This window comes from Panthera tigris, chromosome B1, assembly GCF_018350195.1.
Source record: "Panthera tigris isolate Pti1 chromosome B1, P.tigris_Pti1_mat1.1, whole genome shotgun sequence".
In the NCBI taxonomy this organism is placed as follows: Eukaryota; Metazoa; Chordata; class Mammalia; order Carnivora; family Felidae; genus Panthera; species Panthera tigris.
Window position 1 is genome coordinate 21,731,078 of NC_056663.1, and position 19,795 is coordinate 21,750,872.

The 19,795-nt window shown below is 37.9% G+C and overlaps 1 pseudogene; it reads left to right on the forward strand.

The window, feature by feature from the left end:
- The first annotated feature begins 734 nt into the window (after positions 1-734).
- Positions 735-19,545, forward strand: LOC102957035 (annotated as a pseudogene).
- The last annotated feature ends 250 nt before the right edge of the window (positions 19,546-19,795 follow it).

Below are 19,795 nucleotides of genomic sequence, written 5' to 3' on the forward strand. Positions count from 1 at the left end.
TTTCCTGCTATTCTTCTGACCTTTGCGAGTCAAATGCAAAATCCAATATCACAGACCACAGATTTTTATAGGATCAAGACATGACCTGGAATTATTTTCATTGCACTTAAGTAGCTGCACTCTGATCTAGAAAATCATTGTTTGTTCAGATCAATGGGTTTCCATTATTTCTTGCTTGGTTTAACTGGTTGAAGTTCAAATTTAACTACAACTCATTCGTTAGAAAGATGTGGATTTTTAATGTACATTTTAATAATTTTTTGGTGTCCCTGAAATATGTTTATAGTGATCATATTCAGACCAGAGAACGAAGCCTAAGATAAAATTTGATTGAGTTACTTCCTATCTCGTGTTCATGGCATTTCATTTTTTAAAAACATTATCTACCTACTTACTTACCCACCTATCTACTTATTTATTTATATTCCTCTGAATCTATAATAATGCAGAACTTTGAAAACTGTCTTATCTCAACTAACCACACTACAGAAAAGAATTAAGGCAGCCTATGGCAGTCTGTACTTGTTATACAAACTTATTTGCCCTTTTTTGGACGCAAAATCCACTAACAGTGGTTCTTTTCCACTTAGGTTCCGACAGCCTTCTCTGCGACATAACTGTACTTCTAGATATAATACCTTGCTTCCTGAGGCTTTCACGGGAGGTTCTGGGTCCATGGCTTCAACTCTCTTTCTGGTCCAGATTCAGTACCAGCCAGGTTAAGCTTCGCAACAATGCTCCTCAGGTAAAGGTGACATAGCATTTATATTCATTTACGCCTTCAGATGATCTGCGAGACTGAATATAATTATGTACTGGAGTGCGAAATCCAGGTAAGTCAAAGTGATGCAGGAATTTAGTATAAAATTAAGATCTGGCTGGGATGTTTCTTTGCTTTTACTTATTTTGAGCAGGTATTTAATTTTCAGGGTCTTCTCCAATCCTAAGGACCAGAGGATTGAAAGTCTTTCATTATACTTGGAAACTTTGAATGCTTCTCCTTGATCATGGTTGTAATGCCTTTGCCACTTTTGACCAAATTTCTGGTTCTGGTCTCAAAAAGTAGATGGAAATGACAGGGCAGAATATTATATATAACATTATATATATATTATATACATATAATTATTTATATATATTATATATTATATATTTATAATATATATATTATATATAACATATGTATATGATATACATATAATACATATTATATACATATGTATTATATACATATATAGAATATGTATATGAAATAATATATATATATTTTTTTAATTTAGTATTTTTTCTTTTGAGAAGGATTAGTGTTTGCTATCTACTTGGTATGATTTCAGAATTCTCAGATCTCTGAAATACTTTCTCCACTAACTCCTTGTTGTCTGATACGTTTCCATTAACTTTCTTCTTCATTGATTTAAAGCTTTATTCACGGTTAAAAATACAAATGTCTGTATTTCATGTAGGTAATCATCTCAAGCAAGTGTGACAAGCTCTGCGGGTCACTGCCCTCCGCCTGGGTTTTGAAGGAGAGCTAACAGAGAAGCTAACAAAATTTATTTTGAGAGAGACTGAGAGAATATGAGTGGGGGAGGGGCAGAGAAAGAGAGGGAGAGAGAGAATCCCAGCAGGTTCTACACTGTCAGCGCAGAGCCCTAGGCGGTGCTCGATCTCACAACCGTGAGACCACGACCCGAGCCAAAATCAAGAGTCAGATGCTTAACTGATCAAGCCCCCCAGGCGCCCCTCGTGTTCTTCTTAGCAAACTTCCTCCTCAACTTACTGGTCATATTCAAGCCTGGTTTCTCCTTCCTTCCTTGTTTCCTCCTGCCTTCCCTCTCTTCTTCCTCCCTTTTCACTTTTGCTTTTCCTGGCTCTTTTCCTGTTGATCTGTTTTTTCATTTATAAATTTCAGAAAAATCTCCAGTATATATCTCAGTTTTGATGATTCTGTTTAATATTTATTTATTTATTTATTTATTTTATTTCTAGACATGGTAGTCTCCTTTAATTAGCAGATCCACTTTTTTCCCCCTCTTATATCTCATGAAAAATTTCTTTAATATAGAAATGTACTGTTTTCCTCTCTTCCATTTATAGGACAGAATACAAGGTTTCCCCAGAATGAAGACCAATTGATTTTCTTTTGCTAGATCATCATTATCTGTCTGAGGTATCTATTAACTCTCTCCTCAGGGATTCACCATCTATGTGTTTATTCTCTGTTTTCTTTTGGCCTCTGATTGGGTATTTGGCCTCACGTGTTCTGTTTTGTGCGATTTCAAATTTATTTATTATTTCTGTAATAGTATTGCTTTGATCCCCAGTTTATCTTTTTAGCTTTGTAATCTCATTTTTCACTTTATTCTGTTGTCTTATCCTTTCATCTTGAATGTCTTGTTTCATTGATTTCATGTTGTTCGTGAGTTCTTCTAAAGTACAAATGACTTATTGTGGAGATTTTTTTCCTCTTGTTCTTTGGGTAGAGTTTAACTCAGTAACTGATTCTTTTTCCTGTTCCTCCTCCGTGTCCCTCTCTCTCTCTCTCTCCTTTCATTTCACTGAACTTTTCCTCCTTATTTGGTTTGGAATTTTAAATAAGAATTACATGTTTCTTATTATAAGAAAACATTCTGGAAAGGTATAAAGAAGAATTTTTTCTTTGCTCTGCACTCCCCCACCATGATCTCCTGAGGTTACTGTTGTTAATAGTTATATGTATATATCCATAGTTTTCTTTCTGCTATTAATATAAACATATGAATATGCTTTTTTATTTGTTTCAAAAATCGCATCCTACTCCATATGCTCTTTGAGATTTGCTTTTTAAAAATTTGCTTTTGTTTTAAAGATTTTATTTTTAATAATCTCGACACCCAAGGTAGGGTTTGAACTCAAAACCTTGAGATCAAGAGTCACATGCTCCACCGACTGAGCCAGCCAGTCACTCCAAAAATTTGCTTTTTTTAAGCTTAATAATCCCCAGTAAATCTCTTCCCCAAGCACTGATCTAACTCATTTTTAAACAGAGCTGCCTGAGAGTCTGTTATGTGGATGTGCTAAATCTTATTCAATTATACCACTATCAGGAGCGTTTTCTTTTTTGTTACTGTAAACAATACTTCAGAAGATACTAAAGTGCTACATTTGCATATACTAATGCTTTTATATTTGTTGAATTGATTCCAAAAGGGGAATTACTGGGGCAGAAGGTATGTGCATTCAGTTATTGATAGACACTATTGGATTACTTTCCAGAATGCTCCTTAAAGTTCATACTTGCTTTAGCATTGCATGTGAGTGGCTATTTTAGATATCAAAAAAAAAAAACAAAAACAAAAACAAAAAAAACCAAAAATCGTTCTCATGTGTATGAAGTCTTATTTTCAAATTGGTACATTTATTCTCAAATTACCCTGAGTTAATAATTAAATTACTTTAGTTATTATTTTGCTACTACATAAGTTCTGTGTTTTTGTTTTTTTTTTTTCTTTTCTGGAATTGATTTTATTTTGGTTGATATTGGGCTTTTTTCTCCTTTCATTTTCAGACATTTTTGAGCAATTATTCAAAAAAGTCTTTTGAGCACTTTTTGTGCCCCAGGCACTGTTCTAGGCACTGTGGATACTGTCAGAAACAAAGCTGACAACCGTGCCCCACGGAGCTTTCATCCTGGAGTGTGAAAAATATATGAGTAGACAAAAAATAAATATAATAAGTTGACATACCACTCAGCTGTGGGATATTCATATGGTAGAGAGTGACTAGGTGGTCAGGGAAAACCCGTCTAAGGAACCTGGGGCTTTAAAGAAAAAAATAGTAACCATCCATGCGAAGGTCTGGGAGAAGAGTATTTCAGGGAGAGGGAGAGCAATTATCAGGGTTTTGAGGTTGGGGCAGTCTTCAGTAATCTCTAATGAGCCCAGACTGGAGTGTTTACAGCAGAGTGAGAGAAAAGGAGGCATACATGAGATGAAGTAAGGAAAACCGGCAGGGGCAATGGCACCTGTGATCTCCTCGCCGTGGTAAAGGGTTTGAATTTCATTGTGAGTGACGAAGGAGTCCTTTGGGTGGATTCTGGGAGGGATCTAACTTTTGATTTACGTTCTGAAAAGGTCACTCTGGGTTCTCAGTGGAGAATGCATTGTAGGAAATCACAATACATCTGAATGCTTTGTAGGAAACCCAGGGCAGGGGTGGAGGTAGGATAGCTAAAAGGCTTTTGTGGACATTCCCAGTTAAAAGATGGTATTAGCTAGGACTTCACGGTGTCAGTGAAGCAAGGAAAAGTGGACTAGTTCGAGGTAGGTTTAGGAGTAGAAATTGACAGAACTTGCGTATGGACTGAGGGGGAAAAGAAGCATCAACCGTGACTCCTAGGTTTTGGCCTGAGCAATTCAGTGGCCTGGTGTGCCATCTACCAAGATAAGGAGAGAGCAGCAAAGGAGCTCCTGGGTGGGTCGGTCGGTTAAGCACCCGACTCTTGATTTCGGCTCGGGTCACAATCTCAAGGTTGGTGAGATTGAGCCCACTCTTGGGCTCTATGCTGACAGTGTGGGGCCTGCTTGGGATTCTCTCTCTCCCCTCCCTCCCACATCCTTCCCCCACTCATGCATGTGCATGTGTGCACTCTCTCTCTGTCAAAAATAAATAAATAATACACTTTAAAATTGTCAAGAATTGTCATTTAAAAAAAATAATAGAGCAGAAAAGAGATTTGAGGGATGGTAGATTAAGAGTTCTTTGCTTTTTGAGATTTAAAAACAGTAAGAAATTGGTATTGTGGTATAGATTTCAGAGGTACCAGCAAGTACCAGAGGTACTTGAAATGATGGAATTAATTTTCATACATATCAAAGAATAACTTAATAGAAAACTTGACAAGTGAGATCTGGGTACGTGAATGGGGCTAGTCAGATCTAAGGCTTTTTGTAAGGACAGTAGAATGGGAGCTGGTTTTAATAATGGAGCCCAAAAGCCCAAACGCTGAGGACCTCACTCTTGAGTATCAGCACTTACATTAGCTGTCCTAGTTCTCTGTGGGTAATTCACTCGAGTATTGTATTGTTACTACCAAAGACCTTTTATTTTTCTCTAGAGTCTGCATGTGCAACAGATCTAAGTCGAAGTGGGTTAAAAATCCCATATAGAGGGACACCTGGGTGGCTCAGTTAATTAAGTTTTGACTCTTGATATTGGCACATAATCATGATCTCACAGTTTGTGAAATCAAGACCCATGGTAGGCTTTGTGCTGACAGCACGAAGCCTGCTTGGGATTCTCTCTCTCCCTCTTTCTCTTCCCCTCTCTGCTCTCTTTCTCTCTCTCTCAAAATAAACTGTAAAAAAAAATTTAAAACTACAATGTAGAGACTTTAAAAAAATTTTTTAAATGTTCGTTTATTATTGAGAGACAGAGAGCCACAAAGTGTGAGTACGGGAGGGGTAGAGAGAGGGGGGAGACACAGAAGCAGGCTCCAGGCTCTGAGCTGTCAGCACAGAGCCTGATGCAGGGTTTGAACTCACAAACTGCGAGATCATGACCTGAGCCAAAGTTGGAAGCCCAACCAACTGAGCCACCCAGGTGCCCCACCCAATATAAGGACTTTTAACCCATTTCCTCATGCTCAGTTTCTTACTGCCATGCTCTTTCAGACCATACAGATTTCCAGATCGTTCTGAGATTCTTGATGAGCAGGCTGATGCTTTCCATTGCAGGACCCTTTGCTTCCTTCTCTCTCACACTGTATGCTTTCATTCTCATAGACCAACTTACCCCATTCATGACTGCCTCCCACCTTTTCTCTTTATTGTTGATGGATTACAGCTTTGTGATGCTCTTATTGTTATTTTCTTTTTTTAAAAACTTATTTCTTTGAGAGAGAAAGAAAGACTGGGGGAGTGGGAGAGACAGACAGAGAATCCTAAGCAGGCTCTGCACCATCAGCACAGAGCTTGATGTGGGGCCTGAACCCCCAGAGGGTGAGATCATGACCTGAGCTGAAACTAAGAGCTGGATGCTCAACTGACTGAGACACCCAGGCACCCCACCTATTATTATTTTCTATTTTTTTTAAATTTTCTGTCTTAATTTTTTTGAACATTTATTTATTTATTGACAGAGACAGAGCATGAGCAGGGGAAGGGCAGAGAGAGAGGGGATCATAGAATCTGAAGCAGAGTCAAGGCTCTGAGCTGAGCAGAGTCCGATGTGGGACTCGAACTCACAGGTGGTGAGATCATGACCTGAGCTGAAGTCAGATGCTTAACCTAGACTGAGCCACCCAGGCACACTCTTGTTGTTATTTTCAAGATCACAAAAGGAAGAGAGAAACATAGGTATGTAGTCTGCCATCTTGAAATGGGAAACTTTACTTATTTTAAAACATTCATTCATTCATTTTTGAGAAATAGAGATTGAGAGAGAAAGAGAATCCCAAGCAGGCTCCATACTGTCAGTGTGGAGCTCGACACAGGGCTTGAACTCATGAACTGTTAGATCAAGAGTCAGACATTTAAGTGACTGAACCACCTAAGTGCCCCAAACTTTAATTTTTATGTAGACAGAAATGTTTCTCCTTTACAAAGTTGTTTCTTCCTCTTTCTAAAACACATTATATTCATCTTTATTTTTTGTCGTATTTTTTTATAGTTGTCATCACATTTTGGGCTCCATCGCCCAACATGGGGCTTGAACTCATGACCCTGAGATCAAGACCTGAGATGAGATCAGGAGTTGCATACTTAACCAACTGACCCAGCCAGTTGCCCTAGTTGTCATCCTATTTTATTCAATTGTATTGGCATTTATTGTGGGCAGTATAGACCTTCCATGTAATATTTATCAATGCTGTCAAACTCTTTCCCCATCTTACCTGAGACATGTTAGTCTTATTCTCTTGAATGATGTACTTGATTTTTGTTCTCCTTTCTGTGTAAAGTAAATATTCTTTGATCCTGCAAATTTTCACTTCATTTAGAGACTATGATCACCAAATATAAAGTTCTGAAGGCAGCGTTCCTTTTTTATCCATCTTTGCGTGCCCAAAGGATCTATTCCAAGACTGAAGCATAGGAATTCGAGAAAGACTTGATGAAACGAAAGCTGAAAGGGGACATTTCTGTTACTCACTTCTATTAACTATACTTGTTTATTCATTCATTCAGCAAACATTTATGACAAATCCCTGTGTTTCAAGCTTTGAGCATTGCTATACACTGGGAATCCAGAGCTGAACAAGGCTGCCATGCCTTCTAGAAATCCATGAATGTTAACACTCATCATCTCTTTTGTTTAGCTACCTTGTTTAGTGAATGTTTTTTTCTCCCCAATAGATGATTGATGGTGAAAGCTATTTTATATATTTCTTTGGAACTCATTCCCTTCCCACAGCAAAAACTACATGAGTACTATATTAAAGGTCCATGGTTCCTCTTGGTCTGTGTTTTGCTGACATCAGACACCTTAATCTGCTTACCCTGAGACAGAATGTTCTTTCCATGGCTCTTTCTTAAAACCACATTTATGGCATGGTACCTGGGTGGCTCAGTCGGTTAAGTCTCCAACTCTTGGTTTCAGCTCAGGTCATGATCTCATGTGGTTCATGGGATTGAGTCCTGTGTTTGGCCCTGTGCTAACAGTATGGAGCCTGCTTGGAATTCTCTCTCTCTCTCTCTCTCTCTCTCTCTCAAAATAAATAAATAAACTTAAAAAATCACATTTATGGCCCTCTTTATATGCTTCCTCAACATTTTTAAAATAGTGTTCAAAAACATTATCCAATTAAATATCATAGTAGGGATGGTGCAGGCTGTATTCGGTAGTTTCTAGAATAGGACTGTTCACTTGGACAGTGTTGAGGTGGAACAAGACAAGTTCAAGGTTTAAGGAAGTGGTAGTCAGAGATGGCAGAAATGAAGGTTTGGGTTTGGGAGTAATCTTTCAGCATTTTTGAGAAGCTCTTTCCATTTCCTTGAGCACAGAAGACCGAGACAAGAAAACATAGGGTGAGTGACAGAAAGTAGGTAGGTTGTCTTCTCTTTGTTGGCACTTGGCTGTGCGCTAGATTTTTGTCTTTCTTCTCCAGTGAGATTCATAGAAGATCTATTTGTTATCTCATTGTTTTTGGTCTTTTTCTTCCTGCTGAGAATTTGGGTGTGTCATGTCTTAAGTTTTCATGTATGTATTTTTAATTTTAAAAGTAGGTAGTGGTAAGGTTGGCTATAGGTCTTGGGGTAGTTATATAGATTATTTCACTATGGTGTATATTTCTGATATATATGTATCTATATAAATATATATAATATATGTGAACACACACATATAAAATATATGTAAATACACATATAAAATATATGTAAAACACAGTATAGCACACAACAATGAACAGAATCCTTCCTATCTATTAATTTAAATAGAGCTCAATTTTAAGCCTGCCACAAATTTTTCTTTATCTAGAAGTTGTCTCGTTTATCTATAACTTAGCTGGCAATCCAAGGCAGTTTACAATATAATCTGTTTAAATATTAGGAGTGATATATATATATATATATATATATATATATATACACACACACATATATATGTATATATATACATACATATATATGTATATATATGTATATATGTATATATATACATACATATATATGTATATATATACATATATATGTATGTATATATATACATATATATGTGTATATATATGTATGTATATATACGTATATATATGTATATATACACGTATGTATATATACATATATATAAATTTTTAATGTTTATTTTTTGAGAGAAATAGAGACAGAGTGTGAGTGGGAGAGGGACAGAGATAGAGGGAGACACAGAATCCGAAGCAGGCTCCAGGCTCCGAGGTGTCAGCACAGAGCCTGACATGGGGCTCAAACTCAGAACTGTGAGATCATGACCCGAGCTGAATTTGGACGCTTAACCAACTGAGCCACCCAGTCTCACCTAAAAGTAATATGAATAATAATAGGCCTCACGTATTGAGTATTCATATATGCCAGGCACAGTGGCAGGCAAACCCAGATATAAAATCCCAGTAGAGGGGTACCTGGGTGATTTATTTGGTTGAGTGTCCAACTCTCGATTTCGACTTAGGTCATGATCTCTCGGTTCATGGGCTCAAGCCCCACAATGGGCTCTGCACAGACAGCATGGACCCTGCTTGGGATTCTTTCTCCCTCTCTCTCTGCCCCTGCCCAACTTGCGCTCTCTGTCTCTCTCTCAAAATAAATATATAAACATTTAAAATCCTAGTAGACAAGAACAATGTATTTGAGGTCACTGTATCCCCATTATATAATGGTGTCTGCATAATAAGAACATAGAACAAAATGATCAGATTATTGGTTGAATTTGTAGATACTTTCAAGTTTCCCATCTTTAACTTAGATCAAGAATTTTAGAAATATTATATGATTAGCTGCCTAAAGTGTTTGAAGATACATATAATATTTGATTTTACTTATTAGATACACAGAACTTTAGTATGATTAAGATGAAGTGTATTCTTGTCATAGAATATTAGTAATTGATAAGATTTATTGATTACTTATTATATGCCAGATGCTGTTGTAATAATTTTAAAGGAATAATTTTTTTAATCTTCAAGATAAGTATCCTTATTACCATAGTTACAGAGGAAGAATCCCTCCAGTGCTATGCAGCCTGTCAACAAAAATAACAACATTTTGATTTTGTGCTTGTATAATTCATTTATTTTTTTCCAATGTATAGTATTTGCTGTTTTGTTTTGATAATGTAATGTATGTCAGACTGTACTTTTACAAAAAACGAAAGGAAACTATGTGGGAAAAAATATATTCTCGATAGTGTATGATACCTTTGTGAGGACAGCCGTTGATTGAAAAGCTGTATCCATTTAACTACTGATAGGTGGCTAGTCTGGAATAAAAGGATACTCAAGTTCTACAGATACCTGCAATTGATTGTGGCCTCATTCGCATTCAGATAAGTAGCACGAAAACACAGTTCCCAGAAAAATCACGAAATAATCCAAATGCCAGTATGGTAAATTTTATGAAAATGAAATAATTATTACATCTGATCCAAGAATGAAAGAAAGCTTACTCATGGATGAGATTTTATGTTAAGCTCCAGTACAAATCTGTTGATCCAGAATATTAACACCTGCTTCTGCTTATTGAAAAACCCTCTTCCTCTTCTAATCATTTCCTCATTTGTATAGTGGTTAATCAGATATGAGAAAGTCAAGATACCTAGGATTTTGGAGTTTATTCAAATATACTGATAACTCCAGGCATATCTATGTCTCTTAGCTTCAAAATAAATTATTAGTTAATGATCACCATATCTTGGAGTTGGGATCAAAATATTATTCTCACTTTGTAGGGTGCTATAGGCACAGACCAGATAAGTGCCTTATCAAAGATTGTTGGCAAGCCAAGGGGCAGATAGGGAATTAGATTGTCAAACTCTGGATGCTTCATCTTGGGTTCAGTGCAGACCCTGTGGGCAACTGAGGAAGCAAAGGTGTAGCTGAGAATCAGTGCTACCTGGGTCTGCTTGTGGCTCTCACTGCGAATTTCCATGTGTTTGGGCGGAGTTAAGAACCCAGGAGCCCATAAAGTAACCTTCAGATAATAACACAACAATCCATGTTTTTCAAGTTCATATATTACTTTGAGTTGGCAGCCTGAGCTCCCAAGTTCACTGCCGAGGGCCAGTACTGTGCTGAGAATTACCATGAAAATATTCATCATACCAGAAAATAGATAAAGAAAATAAAACGACCGTTTTCTTTCCCATTAAACTTGTAACTCTGTTTACTATAGAAAAGTGCAATGCTTAGTAAAAAAAAGTCTATGATTCTGCTGTATATTCTTCCAAAACGAAACTGTATTAGGTACACAAAAGGTATTAATCAGCTGAGTGAAATTCTACAAAACTGGCCAGACAGAGTGATATAAAATGAAAGATTAGAGGCTCAGTTACAGTTCCAACATGTTTATGGTTTTATACTGAAAACAAAAAGCACTACTGAGTAGGTCGGCTTATTGAAAACTCAGCTTCTGGAGTTTCACAGTTTTGGAAGAAAGTTATTAAAACATAAATTGCCTGGTATTTTCTTGACATAGACAAAATGGAAAATTTGATTTATGAAGATTGTCAGTTGCAATAAAGCAGATCAGAACATAGTCATTTTACCTAATAAGTGATGTGATGTTATAATTCTTATCACAATTTCAAACATTACCAAAACATACAGAAAGAAGCTTCAAAACCAGAAAGAAGACACTAGAGCTAACCTAAATAAACTCACCCAAAAGGAAGAAAGTGAGAGGTTATTAAAAACGCAATTTGTTTTTCATTTATTAGAGAAAATTCAGAAAATTTTGAGGAAAATAAAAACTTACATATCTTAAACCAGAGTAAGCATTTGTTGTATTTTCTTCAATATTTTTCTATTTGCACACATTATTTATTAAAACAAAATCATTCAGCACACCTATTTTGTAGTTATTTCATATATTAATATATTATAATGATTTCCTAATTTTTCACTATTTTTTTAATGTATGGTTTAAAAACCTTAGATCTTAGTCCACCACTTATGCTACCATAATCCATTTAACTAGTTTTGTATTGCTGGTCATTTGGATGTTTTCATTTTTTACCTATTATAAATAGTGCCATGATAAACATGTGTATACTGATATTTTGTATATATATTTGATTATTTTCTTAGGAGGCATTTTTTAAAGTGACTTTGTTGTTGATTTCTGAACTTTTGAGTAATCCTTTAAACTTTTGATGAATACTTTGAGAATCTGATGTTTAAATTTTTCATATTCAAAAGTAAAATTGACATATATTTGAATTGTTGCATATCTGATAATAAGGTGTTTATTTAATCTTCAAAGAGAAGAAATATTTTATGTATTTATATATTGGTTTATAATTTTTACCACCTAAAACTCTATAGATGTTGTCCCATTATTTCCTGGTATTTAATATGGAGAAGTCTGAGGTTAGTCTGAATTTTTTCTTTTGGAGGCAAACTTTTCTGTCTAGTCAAGAACTAAGTTTATGTTATTTTCTTCACCCTTGAAATTATACATTTCAACAGAATCACTTCAGGTTTTCATCCTTGTTAATGTTGCCTATAGTCACTGAGACTTTTCATCTGTAGACTCAAGACTTTCTTTTATTTGGGAATACACAGTCCTATTATAACCCAGATTTATTGTTTTAGTTAAAAGGGTTCCTTTCTCATGGACACAAATTATGTTGCACACCATTTTTCCATCAACTACATCCACTTTTTCTTCTCTCGTGATTTTAATCTCCCTTCATTTCTCATATTTTAGAGGCAGCTGTTCAAATTTGTTCTACACATTACTATTCACTTTTCAGCGGTGTTGGCTTTGTTCTTTAGTGAATATAATATTGAGTGATTCTAATCTCATGAAGATATTAATTTTGCCATTTTGCTTTTAATTTATTTCCTTTTCATTTCAACTTACCTCCTAGCCAGATTCTCTTTCACACCAGTATGTTGTCTTCTCCTCTCCAAGGTTTATCCTTTGAATTTCTTTGTGAACAGACAACACTGTTTCTAAAATTGTATGGCTTGTAGTGTCCTTTAAAAGAATCCATTCATGAAGCCATGTTCTTTCATGTTACAGAAAAATGTTCTAATCTCCACCCTTCCTCGGCATTTTAAATTCATTCCCTGAACAGGAATCCAGCCTAGTTGTGCCTGGGAAGCAGGGATGTCATGTCAGTTAGAATTGCTTTAGTCTGAAGTAGGAGAAAGAGCCATAGTGGCTTAATCAGATGGAATCTTTTACTGTCACATGACCAGAAGTCTAGAGCTAGGAAGTCCAGAGCCAACCCAGTGGGTCAAGGAAGTGTCTGAGAACCAAGGCCTCTCCTGAACAATGTCATTTATTCTTATGGTTGCAAAGTGGCTGTACCAAATCTAGGCATGTATGTATGTATATATATCATATACACCCATTACCAATATATTAAAACACATAATGGGTATATAATATATATTTCATGTTTTATATATGCATATACACATACAATATGTATATGTATATGTATTTATAATGGGTATCTCGAAGAGGAAAAGGACAAAGAGAAAAAGGTGGGTGTCCAGTTTTTTTATTGTTGTTGTTAGAAAAATAGCATATTTGTGAAAGCTCCACTCAGGACACTTCTGTTTCTGTTTCATTGCTAAGAACTGTGTCTCTGGTCACATGGTCACCAGTAGTTGCAATGGAGTTTGAGGACAGAAGTATGTTTAGCTGGTACAAACCATCACATTTTATTCTTTTTTTTTTTTATTTTCCATCACATTTTATTCTTAAAAAAATTTTTTAGGGGCACCTGGGTGGCTCAGTTGGTTAAGCGTCTGACTTCGGCTCAGGTCATGATCTCGCAGTCCGTGAGTTCGAGCCCCGCGTCGGGCTCTGTACTGACAGCTCAGAGCCTGGAGCCTGCTTCAGATCCTGTATCTCCCTCTCTCTCTCTCCGACTCTCCCCTGTTCATGCTCTGTCTCTCTCTGTCTCAAAAATAAATAAACATTAAAAAAATTAAAAATAAAAACATTTTTTTAATGTATATTTATTTTTGAGAGAGAAAGGAAAACAGAAAATCTTTAGTGGGTTCCATGCTCTCAGAGCAAACCCCAACGTGGGGCTCCAACCCACAAGCTGTGAGATCATGACCTGAGCCAAAGTTGGATGCTCAACTGACTGGGCCACCCAGACACCCCAAAACCATCATTTAAAAAAAACAGGGATAAAAACCAATATTCACAGGTGTAAAAGGTCTTTGCTGTTTTGTATTATTGGTAATACATGTTAAAAGAGAGCTACAGGGGCACCTGGGTGGCTCGGTCGGTTAAGCCTCCGACTTCGGGCCAGGTCATGATCTCTTAGTTCTTGGGTTCAAGCACGGCATCGGGCTGTGTGCTGACAGCGCGGAGCCTGGAGCCCGTTTCAGATTCTGTGTCTCCCGCTCTCTCTGCCCCACCCTGCTCGTGCTGTGTCTCTTTCTCAAAAATAAACATTAAAAAAATTAAAGAGAGCTACAAATGAGGAACTGTCCCTGGCCACATGAGAAAACAAGTCCCAATGAAGACGAGCAATCTTAGCACTCCTTCTCTAAAGCAAAGGACATGACCCTGGATGGTGATTCTTGTCGCAGCATCTTAAGACTTACTACTAGAAGAAATTATTTCCAGATTTTGCAAGTAGGATGTTAGTTTTTGGTTAGTGTGTTTTTTCTTCACAAATGTTTAGATTAGTGGTCTCTGAAGTTAAAAAAAAAATCCCTGGGGCTCCTGGGTGGCGCAGTCGGTTGAGCGTCCGACTTCAGCCAGGTCACGATCTCGCGGTCCGTGAGTTCGAGCCCCGCGTCGGGCTCTGGGCTGATGGCTCGGAGCCTGGAGCCTGTTTCCGATTCTGTGTCTCCCTCTCTCTCTGCCCCTCCCCCGCTCATGCTCTGTCTCTCTCTGTCCCAAAAATAAAATAAAAAAAAAACGTTGAAAAAAAAAAATTAAAAAAAAAAATCCCTGGGTAGATGTGAAAGTAATATTAGTTGATTAACTTCTGTGTGGGAAGTACTAAGATATATACAAAGGTGAAATCAATTGATAATGAATGCCTTTTTTAAAATTATCAAGTAGAACACGTGATTTAGGAATGTAAGTAATTCTAGACTAAAACTCTCCGAGGGCATTGCATATGGCTTGGCCAAAGTTTTTCTCCTGAATTTGTTTATTGCCTCACTGATAGAAGTAAATAGTCGATAAGAGTTTGCTAAATTAGCAATACGGAATCACCTACTATAGATAAATTCAGTTATAAGATATGTATATTGTGCTCTGGATCACAGAATGGAAACAGATCTCAGACCAGGTGGATTTGGTGACCTTGAGCTGGGCCCTCCAAGACTAGTAGGACTTGTACAGAAGGGAAGATACTAAATGACAAGAAAACAGAGAGAACTGAGGACTAGCATGAACAGGCATGGTGATCAGTGAAGGAAGCAATGCGAACATACAGAAGGCAGATCCCATCCACATCCTAGGCGTTCTTGACCTGGTCTTTATTCTTTGGACAATATGCAGCTTTTGAAGTACTGAGAGAACGTAACAGGGATATGTAGGTCGAAGTGGAGAAGGAAACACTGGGGACAGGAAAATGAATCTGGATCTTCTACCTGGTCTCAATAACTCCAGGAATGAGGGTTCACATAGGGTGATAAGATTATATATTAAGAAAATTTAAATGAGGAAATTTAATTTAAAATAAATAAAATAAAATTTAGTTGGGAAAACTGTAATCCTTATGATATAACACTCTCTTCATTTTCTAGGCATAGTTTGCTTTCATTCAGCCATATATTTATTTGTATGTAAAACAATGGAATAAGCACTATGAACAGCAAACCACACTGTTCTCCCCAACCACCTGGTACTTCTTCTTCCCAAATGGTTTCTGTGGCAACCATTTCCTTATTTCCTTTTTCCATGGTTCTCCTGCATTTATGTGCATGTCTCAAAAAGCCTGTTTTTTTCTGGTTTGTTTTTTAGTAGTTTTTAACTTTCTAGAAAGGTATTATGTATGTATTATTTTGGGACTGATGTCTCTCACTTAATTATTTTACTAGGACCCTTGAAATACATTAAAATGCAATTTCCTTTTGCATTTTTAATTATTTTTCTTTTAGTTGTGATGAACTTGATAATGACCCAGTGGTATTTTAATTCATTCATTCATTTGCCAAGTTTAGTTTGTTGCCACTAGGACAAATTCATGAGAAGGCTGAGTCCACACTTAGTTTCATCTGTCATAGCCATACAAGAGTTAAAACTGTTAACTTCAACCTTAACTTAATTGAAATGGCTTTGCTATCATCCAGTAAATATCAGTTATAAAATACAAACATAGGTTTTTTGGCTATGCACGGTAGGACATTGCTTGAGATGCACCATAGTGAGATAATTTTAGCAAAATATCATACATTTCATGAATTTGTAGTTATCATCCCCCTAATCCGAATATGCATTAAATATGTGCTAAAGTAGTGAATATTAGATGTGCCAGTTACAGATACATATAAAGGTGATAACTCTGGGTGATGCTTAATCTATCAGATCAAGCAAAGCTGAGTAGAGAAATTTTGTCATATTTGACTATTCAAACATTTTTTTGATATTACCCTAGAAAAAAGTTCTGAACCACATGGATTTTTTTTAGTTATTCACTGTCTCTGGGAAAAATTTGGGACTTGATTAAACAGAAAAAGTGTAATTGCCTAATTTCACAAGAATGTACACAATTTGACATGCATTTTTCTGAATCTAAGTCACATCAGAAGGATATTTTTCCAGATATGTGTGTCTTTTCTGGATTATGACTTTCCCTGTACCTAATAATATTCCGGAACTAGGGGGACCAGCTTATCCCAGTTTGCCTGGGCTTTCCAGTTTTAACACTGAAAGTCCTGCCTCCCAGTAAGGGCCATGCCCATAAATGCTTTGTCAGGCACCTAGAATCATGAAGAGTTAGGTCACGTCATGTATCACTAACACACACTCTTCCAGTGATGGATTTCAGGTATATTAGATTCTGATTTACATTTTAATACAACATTTGTACTATTTCAAGCTAATATTTTGTAGTATGTATGAAAACCCTAAAATATAAATATTTAAAAGCTATCCTTTTAACTAATTTGAATTATAGAATATTTATAAATTCATTTTATTTCTTTTAAGTGTATATAGTCACTTGAACTAGAATTTCTCATTATACTTTAATGAAGAAATGAGAACGATCTGTAACTAGTATTTCAGTTGTTTGTATGCATTGCATGAAAATAATTTGTTTTAGCAATACTTAGATTTAAAGAGCTTCCTGTTCTAATTTTCTTTCTCTAAAAGGGCTTAGGAAAACTTATTCTGAGAGGAAATAGAGTGTCGTACCTTCAAGCATGTCTTCTGAAATCAAAACCTGGGAGCAAAAAGCCTGACTCTTCCATATACTAAACTATGCGATTTGGGCAAGCTGCTTAAGCTTATGAAGACAGTGTCTTTATCTTCACGTGGTCTAATAATTAGTGCCATTTAGGCTCTCCAGCCACTGTTCTTTGGCCACTGCCCTTTCCTTCTCCTCCCCTGGGTCCCTAGCCCTGCTGACTGCTCACAGCCCTCCTGTGGCTGCTCTGTGTTGTCAGCACCCCACACTGTGACACACGTCCCCGTTGCACTTGCCCTGGGCTCCTGGGTCCCTGGGTCTTCTAGGCGGGTCCTATTAGTTCCCAACATGATGTCAATTACATGGCTATGGGACTACCAGAAAAAAAAGAAAGTAGTGGCACACCTTGAGAAGTTAGATACAGGATGGGCTAATTTGGGCAATCCTTGCCATTTCACCATGATTTTCAATCAAGGCTTTGAGATTGTGTTGAATGACTACAAGTGGTTTGCCTTTTTTAAGTACAAAGAAGAGGGCAGCAAGGTAACCAGTAGTCGTAGACTCTGGGTCTGGAGTTCTTTCTTGTCCAGCAAGATAGTGGATGCAGAATTGACATGTGAGAGAGCGTAATGTCTGGGAGGAGACAAGAGCCCCAAGTAAGGGTCCTTGCTCCATTTTTATTAGGATCAGAAGGCTTGCAAGAGTGATGGGTGTGAGGAAAAGGGGGTTTTGAAGATATGCAGCGTTAGGGGTTTAGGTCAATACCAAACAAAGTCCTGGTGCCTGGCAGATGGTTGTTTAAGGCAGGCATGAGGCGCCAGGTCTGTTTACCTTATCTTGCCTAGGGGACAAGAAAGACAGAGCATGCTACCTCAGGGTCAACAAGGCACCTTTCTTTTGCTAATTAGCTCTGTTCTGGGCAACTTGGCCCTGCTGTGGTCTATAGCCCTGTTCACCTGTTTACCTATTTTGGTCCTTTCTTCCTTTGAAAGCAGCTTTCTGCTATCGTACTAAGTTGGGGGGCGTTTCCGCCCTGAATACTTAGTCTTGTCTACCTAATTTTGGATGCTTTCATCCTGAGGCTTCCTGTTCCTATATGCCTTGTTAACCCATGGGTGCGAGCTCAGGGAATTCCTTAGCTTATCCTCCACAACGAGTTACCACCGCAGAGACAATGCCTGGATGGGTGCATGATGTGCCAAGCTGGAAGTAGGCTCATTTCCTTGGAACTAAAGTGGGAACTACCTCTGAGAAGGTGAACATGAACACAGCACACCCTGAGAGTCTCCAGGGAAACTCTTCTAATTCTAATACCCTCTACAAATATAACCATGGTTTTGTGAAAGTGATCCATGCCGTTCAGAAGTCTTAAAAATTTTTTTTTTAATGTTTATTTTTTTGAGACAGAGAGAGACAGAGCCTGAGCGGGGAGGGGCAGAGAGAGAGGCAGACATAGGATCTGGGCTTCAGGCTCTTAGCTGTCAGCACAGCTGACTCATGGGCTTGAACCCACAAACCATGAGATCATGACCTGCGTCGAAGTTGGGCGCTTAACCGACTGAGCCACCCAGGTGCCCCCAGAAGTCTTGGACGGCAACCACATACATGGAACATGAGACGCTTACCCTAGGAGAGAGGATTAGGAGAGGCAGTAGCCACAGCTGGAGAATCCCACCACTGACTGTTGAAATACACGAAATGGTTTTACATTTGTCAGCGTCTTGGGACTGGAGAAATGTTTGTGGCACCAATTTTGTTCCTCCTGTTCGAAGCCAAGCATCTTGTGGAAGCTGCTACTCATTTGCTTCCGTGGGTATGCTGGAAACAAGGATCCATACACTAACCAACAATACTCAGACCCCAATCTTGAGTCCCCAGAGGTTGTCTCTTGCAGCCAGCACGCTCAAGGCTGTGAAGGTGGGCCGTACCTCATCACAGGAAAATATGCCCACGATTTTGGGCTGATAGAAGAGCCATGCTTCCCTTACATAGGCACTGATTCTCCATGCAAACCGAAGGAGGACTTGCTTCCATTACTACTCCTCTGAGTACCACTATGTGGCAGGCTTCTACCGGGGCTGCAATGAGCTGGCCTGTCGTGGCCCCATGGCAGTTGCTTTTGAAATCTATGATCTCTTCCTCCACTGGCACAGGGGGATCTATCTACTACACTGGTCTGAGAGACCCTTTTTTTGTTTTGTTTTTTGACAGACCCTTTCAACCCCTTTGAGCCGACTAATCATGCTGTTTTGCCCGTGGGCCATGGCACCAACAGCCTCTGGGGTGGATTGCTAGATTGTTAAAAATAGCTGGGGCACTAGCGGGAGCGAAGATGGTTATTTTGGGATCCGCAGAGGAACCGATGAGGGTGCAATTGAAAGCACAGCAGTGGCAGCCACCCCAGTTCCCAAATTGGAGGGTGCACATCCCGGCATCTCATCCCGACCGCCATCAATCATGAAAGGGCAGACTGGAGACTCTCACAGCAGCAATTTCAGAACATTACAAATAGATTCCTATGAAGATTTCTGCCTTCAACGTTAAAACTGCCTTCGATTTGGGTACACCTCCCCCTTGACCACCGGCCTGCTTTCCAGCTATGCAGTACCAAAATGCAGGATTTTGTTAGTCATTTGTATTCGCACGTGCTATAGTTTTAAAAGCCTTTTTGAGAAACACAGCCTTATTTTTACGTTGCGAAAAATCACAAGAAAATATGCAAGGTCTGTTAAATTTTTAAAAAGTTAAAAGATTTTTAAAACATTTTATTTCCTTGGAGACTGAGAGAGAGCAT